The sequence below is a fragment of the Nothoprocta perdicaria genome, unplaced genomic scaffold (genome assembly GCF_003342845.1).
Source record: "Nothoprocta perdicaria isolate Ctin4 unplaced genomic scaffold, notPer1 scaffold_0, whole genome shotgun sequence".
NCBI lineage: Eukaryota > Metazoa > Chordata > Aves > Tinamiformes > Tinamidae > Nothoprocta > Nothoprocta perdicaria.
Window position 1 is genome coordinate 15,547,947 of NW_020454092.1, and position 14,935 is coordinate 15,562,881.

The window sequence follows — 14,935 nt, forward strand, 5'->3', positions numbered from 1 at the left end:
ATCACCAGGAGGAGTTTAATCTTGCAGTTTTCAGTGCCAATGTGGCATTTCTTTTAACTTTGGCTGTTGACAAAGCACCCTACATCCTGCATTTCCCTGCTGGCGATCACAGGTCTCTTCTAACTCATGGGTTCTGTCAGGGATTTTATTTTATTTGTCCTTTTCTTATTCCCATCCACTACTCCAGCCTCGCCTTTTCAKCTGTCCATCACATTTGGCAGCAAGAAAAATGGATCTATTTCGCAATACCAATTTCTGTGCCACTTGCCAGTCCAAATAATACTTGTGTATGTAACACACCATACAGGGTCTCAGTTTCTGGATTTTGTCACAAGAACTGTATTTTCTCAGCAGCTTATTAACAGCATGTGTTTGGGGTGAAAATTAAGCAAATGGAAAAAGGATGTCACAGCAAGGAACTGTGTTGCAACACTTAGGTTATTATATTGCATTAAGTTAAACAAAGACTATTTAGCCATGTTATGACTATGATTCTCATTCATTCCTGTTCCTTAAGAAAACGTATTTGCAAAGAGGCAACTTTGCTCAGTCAATTTCCCATTGGTCAACAGGTTCCCAGGTGCCACTCCTGTGAATTTGACAGGAAAAAAAGACTTGTTAAGGGGGAGCAAGACTTGTGGGAAAGGGGGAACAGGGGGAAGAGTACCATAACTCTACTCATGCCAAGAATAAGAAGAGTAATGGGAATTGCTACACATAGGAAACTTTCATTTGGTCATTTATCAAACCCATATTATTTTCTCATCCTTCAATGTCTTTGGTGCACGTGTGTCAGGTGAACAAAACAACAAGTTACAAGAAATCTTGAACTGCACTCCACTTTCCCAGGAAAGTGTGCTGACCATTTATCGTCTGCCTGAGGTCAACCATGCAACTTTCAAGCTGGCTCTGGATCCATAAATAGCCCTTGGACAAGCCTGCCAGACAGCTGAGAAGGCTTTGAGTTTCTCATTCAGGGAAAGGATGACATACAATTGCTCAGTACCAACCTTTCCATTGTCTCTTTCCCACATCTGTCTTATGACTTTGCAGTCTAAATGAGAGCCAGACAATTCTGGAAATTGGGATTTGAGTAGAAAACATTCCCACTTCTTCTCTGTTAGTCATGTTGGTGAGGAAATAATGCTCAGTTACTTTTAAACGTGTGTGGATTTCAGAATAATTTCTGAATCCCCTGTGCCTGAGCCATAGTGTGCTTAACAGTTCCCGTCAACTACTATTCCTAATTATGGTGGAAATCATGCAGGTGACTTTAATAAGAAAAACTTAATTAAAACACAACTATTGTACCTCATAGCTTCTTAACCATTTGATGAGTTTTAGCTGAAAAATGAAGAGTTCTCAAATTAAGAGGACAAGAGTGTCTGTCAGGTTATCTAACAGATAAACGTACTCTCACTGAGCTCTGCAGGGAAACTAGTACTTTTGTATGACTGTATGACTGTATGYGGGCTGTGTTCAGGCTTTCTCATTTTAGAGCCTTGCTTCCCACTCTTCAAGTGCAACCCACTGCCTGCCGCTCAGCTTTACTTACCTGAATCAGACATAAAACTGTTGGAACACAATTTCCTCTTTCCTGAGTGGGAATGCCACCTTTAATCACAGCACTTTCTATCTTATCTGCCAAACATATTTTCTCTCATGCAGTCCTTCATTTGCTACTCAGATTGTGCCCATCTTCTGTTCCTGCTCACTCTTGAAAACTCACTTCTGTAACACAAACAGCAACATATGACTTGCTAACACCTAGGCAGGTGAGGAGCAGGGTTTGCTCCTAAAACACATGGCCCATGATAATTTGCACATCTGATCGTAAATGCCATGTTACTTAAGGCGCCTGCTTGATGGTCTCATCCATCCATTTTCCCAAGCATGAGCCAGATCTGAGGATAACCTCGAGTGGCATCCAGAGAAGAAAACTCGTCAAGTCTCAGAGCCCTAAACCATGGGCTAAAATATGTGTTGTTAAGCTGTAAAACTGATTGCCACAGGAAAGCGTGAATACCAAAAGATTTAGAAGTAGCTGAACAAATTCATGGAAGCAAAAATCACCGGGGACTATTAAATACAATGGCACCACATYTGGCTCTGGAAATCCCAGAGCCAGAAATCACTGGTCCTGATCCACACCCCGTGTCCCCTGTTCCGATACCCTTCCTTAAGTGCCTACTGTTTGGGCTGTCACAGACAGCATATTGGGCTAGATGGACATTTGGTCTTACTAGTTTGGCCATTCACATGTTTTTGTACTAATAGATGAGCTGGGGATGAATATCACTTTCTGCATTAATGTCTCTGCATTCACCCAGCAGCATTTCTATCACCAGCGCTCTCTAAGCTGCTTCTGCCATGACATCTGGACGTCACATAGCACCTGCAGCACATTAAGCTTTTTCAGCAGGTAATAAACCCCTGGATAGTGTACAGCAGGCAAGCCCTTCTCTCTAAATACCCACCACGGACACTGCCTTCTCCAGCAATTGCTGAAGCCTGGTTTAGATTAAACTACTTCAGACCAGCCTCTGCAGAAGGGCAAGGCTGGAAATGGAAGTCTCTCTCGTTTTGTTTGGGTTCTTTCTCCTGCTGATTGGTTGTTTTGGGCTTGTTTGTTTTTTGGCAAGTTATTTAAAGGACAAATATAAGGCTAGACAGCTGAACACACCAAGAAGTTCAGCCAATTTTTCAGGCTACTGTCTTTTTTCCAGCTGTTCCAGATGAGAAAAAGGATCAGGCAGGGCTGTATCTCCGCGGTTGCTTTCCGATGAATAAGGTAGGCTTATTTGATGTAAAGCAAGGGGCTGCTGCTGCTACCAGCCCCTAGGGAGGTTAGAGGAGGCTGGGGTGCGGATGCCACATCAAACTCAAGCCCCCTCTGCCCAGCAAGGGACTGCTCTTTTCAGAGCTGTTCTGAGACTCGTGTATCCAAGCTCTGCTTTTCCCATGACCACTGTGTGCCAGGTTCTCCAGTCTCTCCAATACACAGCCTCTTGTACAAACTCACTTTTTCCTGCTATTTTTCTATGAACAGGGGAAGGTGAAGCACAGCATCTCTTTTTTTCACACCGAATGGGGGACAGAGTTGTGTTCAGAGCAAGGTGACACCTCCACATTAGCTAGTTCTCTACACAATAACTAATTCCCTTGGGAATTTTTCCCATTTTGTCCTGTTTCTTGTCTGGAAGGGGGCATCTTAGCCTGGAAAGAATTACATGAAGCAAGTTGATAAAAGCAAGCAAGAATGTTTCACATCAAACATACAGTGACATCTGGGCCTCTGCTTTCTTGCAGCAACTGCAAAAGATGGTAATTGGGGCCTGTGTTATTGCTGCTATGTAAAATAAGAAAAAAAAAGTGTTGAGGGCAGAAAAATATAAGTCATGGCTAACCAAATTGCTAAAACTTGTCCTGCAGTGCCTTTTCAAATGCACTGCAGGCAAGAGAGAAGCAAAACTCCCACTAGTCAGGTCCAAAGGTGTTTGTGAGCATCTGATGGCAATTCTTCARTGCCTAATGCATCCCTGCCAGGACTTTCCAGCATTTTACCTTGAAAAGATAACGCCTTAGGTAAAACCTAGTCAGGGCCCAGAGGTGGAGTGTATCCATCTGATCCACAGCAGTGTGCCTGACTCAGACAGAGGGTGCAGGGGAGCTTTGCAGGTCGAGCCCTTCACAGGCACTGCAATTGTATGGGCTGATCACAGGTGCACACACATGACAGCAAAACCAGTCCAAGAGTCAAACCTTTTAAAAAAGACACTGTAAGAGAAGATTACTGAAGACAAGAAAATCTTAAGAGATTCTTCCCAAATCAGTCAGGAAGGAGGCAGTATGCGGCACTCATGTTCAAAATGCTGCAGTCTGTACATCCACGTGTTTTTGATGTAATTCCACCTGTCAAGGTGTTCTTTCTATGAACATGTTGTGACATGAAGCAAGGCATCTCTGGCTCTGGCAGACTGAAAGGAGAGAAAAAAATATCGCTGTATAATTAAACTATAGAAAGTTCCTATGCAAACTACAAAACTTCTTCCTCTGGAGGTCAACACAGGAACTTGAGCAAAAGCACTGTGTCAGATGGAAAGATAGAAAAAATAAAAATAAGAATGCAAATAAAAAATAGAAAATGAAAAAAAATGAAAGAAGGGGAGAGAAAGAGGGAAAAGGAGAGGAGAGGAGAGGAGAGGGAGAGGAGAGGAGAGGTAAAAAGAGAGCATGCATTTCTAATAAAAGCTGCACAAACATGGTTTATTTTGGCAGATCACTCAATTAAAATCAAGCCACCCTAATCTGAAGGGAAAATAAACACAGGCCTGATGCTATGTGCTTTCCTTTCAAAAGAAATCAGCCTGAAGAGAGGCAACCAGTGTCTTTCTGCTCAGGGAGGGCTGGTTAGSTATTAAAGCAAGAGGCAGATCTCTCTGGATCAGCTGCTGCCCCCTGATGCTGAGACTGAGCAGAGCAGCAGCTCTCAACACCTGAAACCAGTTCAAGAGGTCCGGGGGAAAGGAGAGGATGCAGAGGAGGTGCAGGTGTACAGAAAGGATGCTATAAGGAGATGCAGGTGTATGGAAAGGATGCTACAGCAGCAGTTCTGGGGGATAAGACAATAAAGGGAAGAGCTTGCTTTCCRATTGGTCTGTATTCCTGGAAATTTCTAGCAGGAAGCAAAATGCTGTTTGACTCTGCTTCTTTTTGACCAGGTCCATATCAGCAAGGGAACACAAGAGAGACCTCTSAGTTGCCCTGACACTGTTCCTAATGGTGAAGAAGCATTGAGAGGTTCAAAGGACAACTATAATTTTTGATGTTTCCCTCTCATATTCTTGCTTGAAAATCTTATGTTACTTTCTTTGTGCATGTCTTTTATGGTAAACAACAGAGCGGCCAGCGCATGAGCAAGCAAGAGAGAAGTGCCATTCATGGCACACACATGGTTGCGATGGTGCTGTCTGGCTCTGAGGGTCRCAGTTAATCTGTATAGTCTACCTTTGGGCCTGCACTCTCCAGAATAGAAGAGATGGATGCTTCAGGAATAGGCTGATGACCACATCCCTACCTGGAAATAGCAGAATTTTCATAAAGGCTTGTTCTTCTGTTGAGGTTTTTTTTTTTTTTTTTTCCTCTTCTGGCTGTTCTCAGGGTGAAATGCAGAATAATGAGAGAAATCAAGAAAAGCAACACAGGGATGTAAAGGTCCCAGTGTCTGGAGAAAGATAAAAAGGACGCTTGACCAACCTGGACGTATAAAACGACCAGTTGCTGCACAGAGGGAATCTCTTGAAGTTTTGAGGGGCGGCGAGAGAAATAACAGTACAAATGGGCAAACTCTGCAGCATAAACTATCCTAGATTCAGCTTTGGATTACAGAGGTTTGAGAGATCAAAGCAGAAGTAACCAGAAGGGACAAACCAGAGACAACACACAGATAAAAGGAGAGATGAAAGACAAAGAAACCTTGGATAGGAGGCTGACATTGGTAAGCAAGAAACTAGGATTTGACTGAACTGGACCTGCTTGATGTGTTATCTGTTCCCCTTTTTGGCCTCATCTGTTCCTACAGAACTGAAGCTTTGGGGTTTGGGGGTGGGAGATTGAGGGGGAGGGGAGAAAAACAGTTTTTCCATTCCTTATCCTTGCCAAAAAATCCTTCTATGTGTGAGTCATCCCTGTGCTGCTGTGAAAGGCTGGAAGGAGCTGGGACAGACAAGATTCTGTAGGACCAAAGCGCTGCTCAGTGCAATGGTGGACTCAGATTCAGCTGTGCTGCAGGCTCCCCAAATGTGACCCCATTTGGGACACACTGACTATTCCGTGTTTTACCTGCTTGGATAGACAGGTGCCTATACACAGTATCTGCCAACATGCTGTCAGTACTTCTAGGGGGACATGAAAGAAACAGGAGGTGTGAATGTCTGTGGATGCTGTCAATGGGGCACAGCTGCTGCTCTGTGTCTGCAGGCACAGGCAGGGCTCTGCACTGCTGTCCTGGTCATAGATCCAGCTGGTGGGAGGCGAGAGCCTTTTGTCAGCCGATGGGGTATTTAATATCATTTGAAATTTATGGAGGGTAACCTAGGCAGTCTGTAATAGTCTGCCCTGAGCTCATCTCGGCCTCTTGACAGAGGATCATTTGGTTATTCAGTCACTCAGGGAAAGGGCCTGACCCTCAATTCTGCAGCTCATGGAAGAAAGTTCCTTGGAGTGAGCAAGTTGGGCTGCACAACTCCCACTGCTGCTCTGGATAAATGAGGATTTGCAGCCCTCTCTTCTCAGAGCTGCCCCACTTGGACTATCAGCACCAGGGAGCGGAAAAGGTGGGAAGAAGAAAAGAAAGAGAAAGTGAAGGAAAAAAATATGGGATTGTAAGGGAGATTGTGCAGCTGGAGCAAGAGCAAGAGGCCTGACTGGATGGAGAGACGATGAAGTGGTCCTGTTGCAGGACGGGTGAGGATGGAGGGAGGGATCTCTGAGCCATGGTCCCAAAAGAGAGTGAACAAGTCATAATTACAGGAAAATGCTAATCTCTGGGCCTGGTGCTGTTGGCAAATGCTGCAGCCCAGTGGTGGGATGCCCTGGGGACTAGGGATGGAGGGGGACATCTCTGCTCAGGGTTTGCTGCTGTAGCCTGTGTTACTTGACTCACAGTGTGTTTGGGAAGATGGTCTGGCACTTACAGGAGCTGTTCTGAGGTTGTATTGATTTAGAAAATGAGATCTGAGTGATCTCATGATATGAGAATCAAGCTTGGGGTAAAGGGAGGGGGGACGAGGCTCAGAAATTGTTTGGGTATTTTTTGCTGCTTTGTATTTCCCCTCTCCTCCTGTGCATGGAGGTAGGTAAGTGCTGTTTCCCTCCCCAGCCTCTTCTCTGTCCTTCTTGCTGAAGCTCCCTGCACATCCATCCCCACCACAGGCAGCTCGCGCCCTTCTCAGTGGAGACGCTGTGGCTGCCCCGAGCTCCTAAGTTACTTGCAAGCTGAAAACACCCCAATTTTCCTCCTCCCCAGTGCGGAGCGGCCAGGCAGCGATCTCCAGCTGCCATCTGCTGGTAACTGCGCCGCACCGGAGCTGGACAAGGCTCCGCTGCTGGACCCGGACCACAGCTCCCTGCTTCCCTGAGCTTGCAGCCTCCTGGAGCAGCTGCATCATCCTGGGGGAAMACGAGCCGCAGGAGGCACTGCCGGGGTCAGGGGCTGTTCTGAGCAGAGCGGGTGCATGTGAAATGCAAGGAGCTACCTGAGCACGGGGTCTTTCTTCAAGGTGTGTGGGGGTGAATCAGGCTGCCAATCAGGCAGAACACTGAAGCACAAGCAGGACTTAAGCACTGGAGTAAACCTGATGATTTACTGGAGACTAATTTTATTTTTATTTATATATTTTTTTTAAAGATAGATACTAAAATTGACAGGAGGAAGGAGAGAGTGGAGCTGAAAGACAATCCATTTTTTTTCCCTGCTGTTTTCCAGTCACACACAGAAGAAAAAGTTAACAATGTTGTTAGTGAGAACACAAATCTCTAGCTGGTGTTTTGCATTGATTAGCTCAGCTCTGGAGTTATTCTGCTGTATATTTACCAAGGGAGAAGTGAGTCAGACCGGTCCCAAGTCTATTGCATGAACACGGGTGTATTTCAGCATGAATGGTTAGTTCATGGTGCCATTCGCACGCTCATCTGGTCTGGGGAAACCCTTTCCCTGTCCATAGCCCCAGGCTGCAGCTCTTATCTTTGGCCTTGTCAGGCACATCAAGCGACACAGTGGTGCTGCCTGACCTGCTGCCAGACATCAGTCCCCTCCGCATGTGGCCCAACACGTCACCACTTCTGCTTTGGCTTACAGCGTGAAGCTAATAGGTGTGCAAATGTCCCAGACGGCACCAGGTACGGGGGCATCGTTCCTGCTTCCCCTGCATGCAGGGCTCCTTTAGGCGGGAGGTGAAAAGCCCCAGACACTGCCACATGTCAGCTCAGGAATTTATTTCCTAGGATTTTGCAGGGGTATTTCCTAAGATAATCATTGTGGAGGTGGCAGGGTGCACTTATCCTTTTGATTATCAGTCCTGGTGTCCTGGCCTCAGTCACTGTTGCATGCATTGGTTAACATCAACTAAAGGTAGCAGACAACTAATAATCTTCAGTCCTTATATTATTAATTATGTCATTAATTATATGAAAATAGAAGGATTTTTTCTCTACCTAGACAATCAGTCCCAAAGGTGAAGGAAATAGGGAAATGCAGTCTTAACCTTGACTAAGCCAGAGAGAATCCACAGCAGGGACAAGCTCTGGCCTCTGGAAATGTTGCAGTGAATGCTCACACCTTCCTGCAACACCAGAGGCTCCTATCACAGGACATAAATCCAGGGGAACCAATTTTCATCAGTTTACTGCTCACAGAAGAGCTTGTTTCTCAGAGCCTCGTGTTTCACAGAGAACTGACCCCAGAGCTGATGTCTGGAAGGCAGCCTTGCATCAAATGCTAGAGATCACGCTGGAGAGTGCAAGATTTTAAGAGAAGAGCCTCAGCTGAGTGTCAGCATTTGCAATTCTCTCGTGAAATTAGTGAAGTTTATTGTTTTTCTTAAAGTCCCAATTTCTGCAGTCACAGGATTGCAGCAAGCATCCCAAATTTCATGCAAATGTTAAGTTCATTGCAAGAACYCCTTGGGGCAGAGAAAAGTATAAAGATGTATCCTAAGGGAGCAGAAAAAAGGAACAAAAAAACCTATTCTGCTAAAAAATGAAAGAAAGCCTCATGATATCTAAGCCAATATCATTCAGCTTTGGCCCCCAACTCAAGAYTTTTTAAGGCTTAGAGTTGGCAGTAACAAAACTCCCCCCATGCCTTGGCTAAGAATAAGGGCATTATTTTTTGTGTCCTGGCCAGAGTCCCAAACTGGATGATTCCATTTCCATGTACTTAAACTCCTTCCCAGGAATTTCAGCTCTGCATGAGTTTTTTTATCACATTTTGTCCTCAGCTTCTCCAGGGCATCATGAAACAGCAGCATCCTCCCACRCTAAGTCTCATCATACTGTGCAAGTTGATGGTAGTAGTTTATCAAGTCTGATGTATTCCTCAGGATACAAGCTGCTCAAMTAAGGTACTGAAGTCATATAAGTTATTAGTATTATCACCAAGAAGATTAACGTTTGGGATGTTGCTGAAGAATGTCATAGTCTTTCCATTTCATTTGAACWTTTTTGTAGGGCAGCTAGGTTGGAAACTCAACCAAAGAGACTTTTTGTTTTATTTTTGTTTTAAGAAGTATCACCCTGGAGGGAGTTGTCATTTTGGGATGCTGATTAGGTTTTGCAAGTTGACAGGGAGCAAGACCGCTTTCTCTGTAGCGATCTCGAGTTCTCTCGCCTAGTCAAGCCAACACTGCAGGCTCCATGTGGAGGAAACGTAACCCTGTCTCACTGCCTGACAACTCTGTCACTTCCAGACTTTCTTTCCTCAATCCCCACAAACTGTAGCAGACTATTAAGTCTGATTTTCATTCTTTCAGCAACCATTTTGGCTCAGCCTTCCTTGATGGTTCTTTTCCTTGGGGATGGTGACTCTGATGACTGTACATACTTTATATATGGTGTATATATTTCATTCATACACACACACACACACACACACACACACACACATATATATATATCCTTCACCTCACCTTTAGAGCTTTTCAGTATCTATTTTACTGACGGATCAAAGGAAATGCAGCATTCTTCAAATATTCTCATTTTAAGCTAAAGAAGAGTTGTATCTTGCATGTCCACTTAGCTTTAAAAAATGTTCCAACTAAGAAATGGGTCGACAGGCTTCACGAAAGGCTGCTGAAGCTGAAATGGGGATCTTGCAGCTACCGAACTTGTCTCATCCCATTTCCATCGAAAGGCTGTAACTGAGGAGCTGTAGAGAAGTGACAGCCAAGTGTGACTGCCTTTCAGTGAGTGTAGATGTGAAAAGCAGTGGGGCTTGTTCAGAGACCGCTTCTTGGAACAACAGGAGCCACTGCTCCAAGCTCTCAAGACTACAGTCAAGGGAGAGGGAGCAGYGGATTTGGGTGGGCAGAGGCAGAGCCTGGGTACCAGCACAGAGAACAGAGCATTGCTTGGGGACCTGCACATCAGAGAGGGGCTGAATTAACATGGAAGACTGAGGAAGAGAGCATAACTTTAATAAGAATAAAATACCTGCTGAGTTTTGGGGCAAAATGCCAGATGGAAAGAAACTTTTCCTTGGTTTCTTCTGTTCTACTCCGTTTTCTCTTTGAAAGCACAGGTTTGCACCAGACTTCACCTCCCAGCAAAAACAACAACTGGAACTCTAAATATTGGCTAATCTGTCAAAATAGATAATGTTCTTATTTTGGACCTTCAAAAATGAAGGTTATAACTCTTCTTTGCCATTTTTACCTGCCATGGAAAAGGATTTTCTAAATAGTTACTGGGCAGACATGGATCAAAGCTGCCAATACCTGATTGAATCTGCAGTTCCAAAAACATCAAGGCAGTTGAGATTTGTGCTTTGGCCATGGAATTGTTTTTTTTTTTTTTTTTTCCTTAAAATGGGACATGTGGTGAAAATCACATGCATTGGATTGAATTTTAGTTGTGCATAGGTAGTGGTTTTTTACAGAACACCTGTCAGAATCACTCGGTGAAAAATGTTTTCTTCCCCATTGTGTGTTCCGGCCTGTGCAAGGTCACCGCAGGGAACAGCATGGACCTATAGTATAGGCCTCCTTCACCCTGCAGGAGCTTTCCCGGTGATCATAGATCATGACAGCTTTTACCTGCCCTCATCTAAGTTCCTTACAATTCTTGGGCAAGCAGTTCATAGGCAACAAAGGAAACTGGTTGTTCCTGTAGTACCAACCAAATACACTTTTTGAAGGGGTCATGAAATGTTACCTTACCCGTGGAGTATTGCTTGTTTTGTTGGGCTCTTCCTCGTCTACCTGTAAAGCTTTCAGTGCTTTGGTTGTCTTTTTCCTGCTGACTAGAACTCAACACACATCCCACATATCCCATAGCATATTGCCAGCCATGTCTCCTGTTTGCTTTCCAGGCAAACGAGTGGAAGATTCCTCTTATTAGCAAGCTGCTGAGATGAAATGGCCAAGGAGCAACAGCATAACCAATAAGATAAGATTAGTGTTGTTTTTAGCTGTGTTTCTTGTCTTTATCGTTTCTCCGTTATATTCTTGCTTCAGTATGGCTTTGACAATGAATTTTCTCTAGCAGCTCTGCTTTCATAGCTCAATTCCTAGGGCCTGAGCAACTTTTAGAAGGAATTCAGTAAATTCTTCAGTGGAAGGGTGATCCTTGGTGGGGTATAGTATCATACTGTTAATAGTTGTCTTGCAAGACAAACATTTGCAAGATGTGAACAGCACAGTTCACCTTTCTTCTGTGTTCCTTGATTTTTCAATAGTTCTTTAGTATTTCTCAGGTTGTCACTTAATTTTTACTCCAAACCTGTGCTATCTTTCCAAAAAAGCAATACCAAGCAATACCTAAATAAAAAGTGCGAGCAGATCCCTCCACCCTTAAATCCATTTAAAAATGCTCCTTAGAAAAAGAAAGATTTATTTCCAGAACTTTTACCCAGAATTCTGCATGGAGTTGGCAAAGACATTATCTAATAGCTAAATCTTCATTAGTTATATCAGTTTTCTTTGTGCCTTCATGACAATGACGGACGCTGTAAATAAGTATATTGTCGCATCTTAACAAGGATAGCATATCCATCAATAAGGACACTTACTCTGTTGAGATCGTTGCAAGGCTGTGCAGGGGAGTAAATTAAAGGGAGAATAACATCCTTCATCTAAAGTGTCCTTGTTCTGTCACTTAATGTTTTACCCTTGCTAATATCTTTCAAAGTCTGGCTCTTAGTCAGAAAAGTCAGTCAGTAAATATGACATATTTTATCCAGCCTAAATCCACTCAGTCCTAGAATGATTTTTCTAGACAGCCATGGCTGCAAGTATAGCTTGAAACTCTGTGGCTTCTCACCTTAATTTATCAGCAGAGAGAGAAGTTTCTGGGTTGGAAGAGGCAGGAAGGGGCATCCAGAAGAGTTACTGATGCTCAGATGGATGAGGAGCTGCAATTCTTTGTTCAGACTAGCAGATGAATGAATATGAGCAAAGGGCAAACAGGATGGGGATCTGTGCTCTGTAACATACATTTCAGCCTAGAATGACTTTACTGGTAACACCAGTTGCTGGGTTGAGAGGCCTTGAGCTAKGTCAGTTATAGGCAGCAAAATTATTTGCTTACTTGTAACTGCTTTATATTGCAAAGACAACTTTAATCTATACACAGACCATAGGATCATAAATTCACAGTGTTCAGAAAGGAGCTACAGGTGATCTTCAGGTTATAGTTAAAAGGGGAAAGCATGAGTCTGTCCCACTTTTGGGATAGGTTAATGTTCACAGCTACTTACCAAGTAGAGGACCTGGAGACAGCATGTCCACCAAGAACCCATTTACTTTTGTACCAGCATCGTGAGGTCGATGCAGAGCAGAGCTGTGGGCTCTCCACCTGCAATGGCCATGGACGGGAGCTGTGTCTGAGCTGTGAGCCTTCCACCTGATGTGATGCACACACGGAGCTGAATAAAGGAGCCTGCCAAGGTGAGAGACTGAGGCTCCCCATCAGCATGTTCCCTGCCTAGTCCTCATGGTGTCTCTACCATTGCTTTCAGAACAGGTATTCCTCAGTCACTCAGTCACTTCAGTGTGAAAAGAACTAAAAAAAAAAAAAAAAGCAAATAGCAAATTGAAGCTGTGGGCTTGCTTGGGTTTATGGGACAGTCCAGCAGTGAAAATCAGAGTGCGGCCTGCAGAGGGAAGAAAAGAGCTGTGGTAGCAACCACAGCGGTCTMCTGGTCCTCTTCCCTCTGTCTGTTTCTTCCCCCTACCTATTCCTCCGGAGCAGGCTTTGATCTGAATAGCTTGCATTTAAGCATTAGGTATATTTAAAACCCATTCATATTAGACCAGAATTAAACTCCTGGAATTTATTCAAGAGTCATTCCCTCTGAGAAAGGGCTGAGAAGAAAATAACGGTTAACTGAACGCCTCACCCATCCAGTATGCACAAAAAAATCCCCTCAGGAGCTAGGAAGTGAAGCTTGACTATTGTCTTGCCTCATTGCATTGTTATCCCTATATAGGCCAATTTCTCAATCCATTTAGAAATTCACTAATTGTCATTGGAGCTATTTGCTGACGACTGTGAAGTAGCTGCAATAATGAAGAGGAAGTCCATTTATTCCTTAACATTTGCAAAAATAATTGCCTGTCACTTACTCGAACATCCTTTGCCCCAGAAACACTTGCTCTTCAGCACTTTTTTTTTTTTTGAGCTTTTTGAAACGCCACTTATAATTTCCAGTCCCTCAAGGGCTCATTCTCAGCTGCTGTGACACGAGTCAGAAAACACACTCCACAAGAGGACACTAAGCGTCCTGTCAGTTTTGCTGCAACAAGAGCAGAGCATATTAATAGAGCAGCACTGAGAGGCTTCTGGCGGTCGCGTTGCAGCTCCAGGATGCTGCTTAAAACTGCAGAGGGTTAAGAGATTGCCATTCTCCTGCCCCTGGACGTTGTGGCAGCAGTAGAAGTGGCTTGCTCTGGGCCCAAGCATCCGCAGGACCCTTTTGGTGGCTGCCTGAGGACACGGGCACATGGGGTAACCCCACTATCCAAGTACCTGCAGCTTGCTTTGCTAGTGCTGCAAGAGGAGCAAAGAGAGACAAATTGAAACTAGACTTAACCTGCATAGTAGGTACCAAGGAATGAGTCCTGGAGCAAGGCAAGGAGGAAAGGTTTCGGAAAGGTAAAGGAGGGGAAGATATACCAAGGGGGAGAGGGCAAGGAATGGATGGAGACTAGTATTCCTCATCTCTGCATAGCCCTCTGCACATATCAGTATAGATAGCACACCTGTTAGCTCCATTTTGTGCCTCAGTAAAACTCTGGGAGGGCTTTWTGCTTTACGTGTGGCAACCCCAAGACTCCCACCAACAGGCATAAAATAAACCAGTTTGTCCATCTGTCTTGAGGAAGCAAAATTCAGCCTTTTTTTTTTTATGCTGCTGGGAAGCTTTGAGGTGCCCTAAATATCAGGTAAGACAGGCTTGTGTCAATAGGATGCACAGGTAACCAGAGCATCTGAGGTTTACCGAGCCCCATACAGATAAGTGAGAGCAATCAAAAGTAACTCCCCCCAAAATCAATAGAGATTTGCCTATTTACAACAGCTGGTCTCCTGCCACTGTAATATTTCTCTCTCCAGTGATTGCTCCATTGTATGCAAGCTCTGTTGATTTTTTATTGCTTCCCGGGCACGTGAAATTCCCTCTCCACCCGATCCGTTCCACAGGGCAAGGAGCACCGTGTCTCCTTGGCATGGACAGCTGCCAGTGTTGACTCAAGAGCAAGGCAAGCCAGGAGGGCGAGATAAATGCCRCTGTCAGATAGGGCCCTGCAGAGCTGCGTGTCTCCCCAGGGTGCACCATGAACGTGTCTCACCTGGGCCACCAGCAGCGCCGCGGGAGGCTGGCACCCGGGGACAAGGATGCCTCRCACCTCGGGCTTGCATCATCCTGCCAGTGGGCAGGGACAGGGGCGGGAGGTGGGTGACACCACGGATGTGTCCCGGGAGCGGGACAGGAGGAGCGCTCCGTTGCGCTGCGCTGGTGACGYGGAGAGGAAGGACACGAGACTACGGGCAACGACGCGGGACACTGCTGAGGTACCGGGCGCTCCTGCGGCGCAGCCTGCACAGTCCCAGCACTGGTAGCTTGGGGGAACTGGGCACTGTAATAGCTGAGCCTCGTCAGGGTCCTGCAGGGACAGGGCAGTGTCCTTCCAGGACGCTCAGGAGATTCATGGTGTTTTAC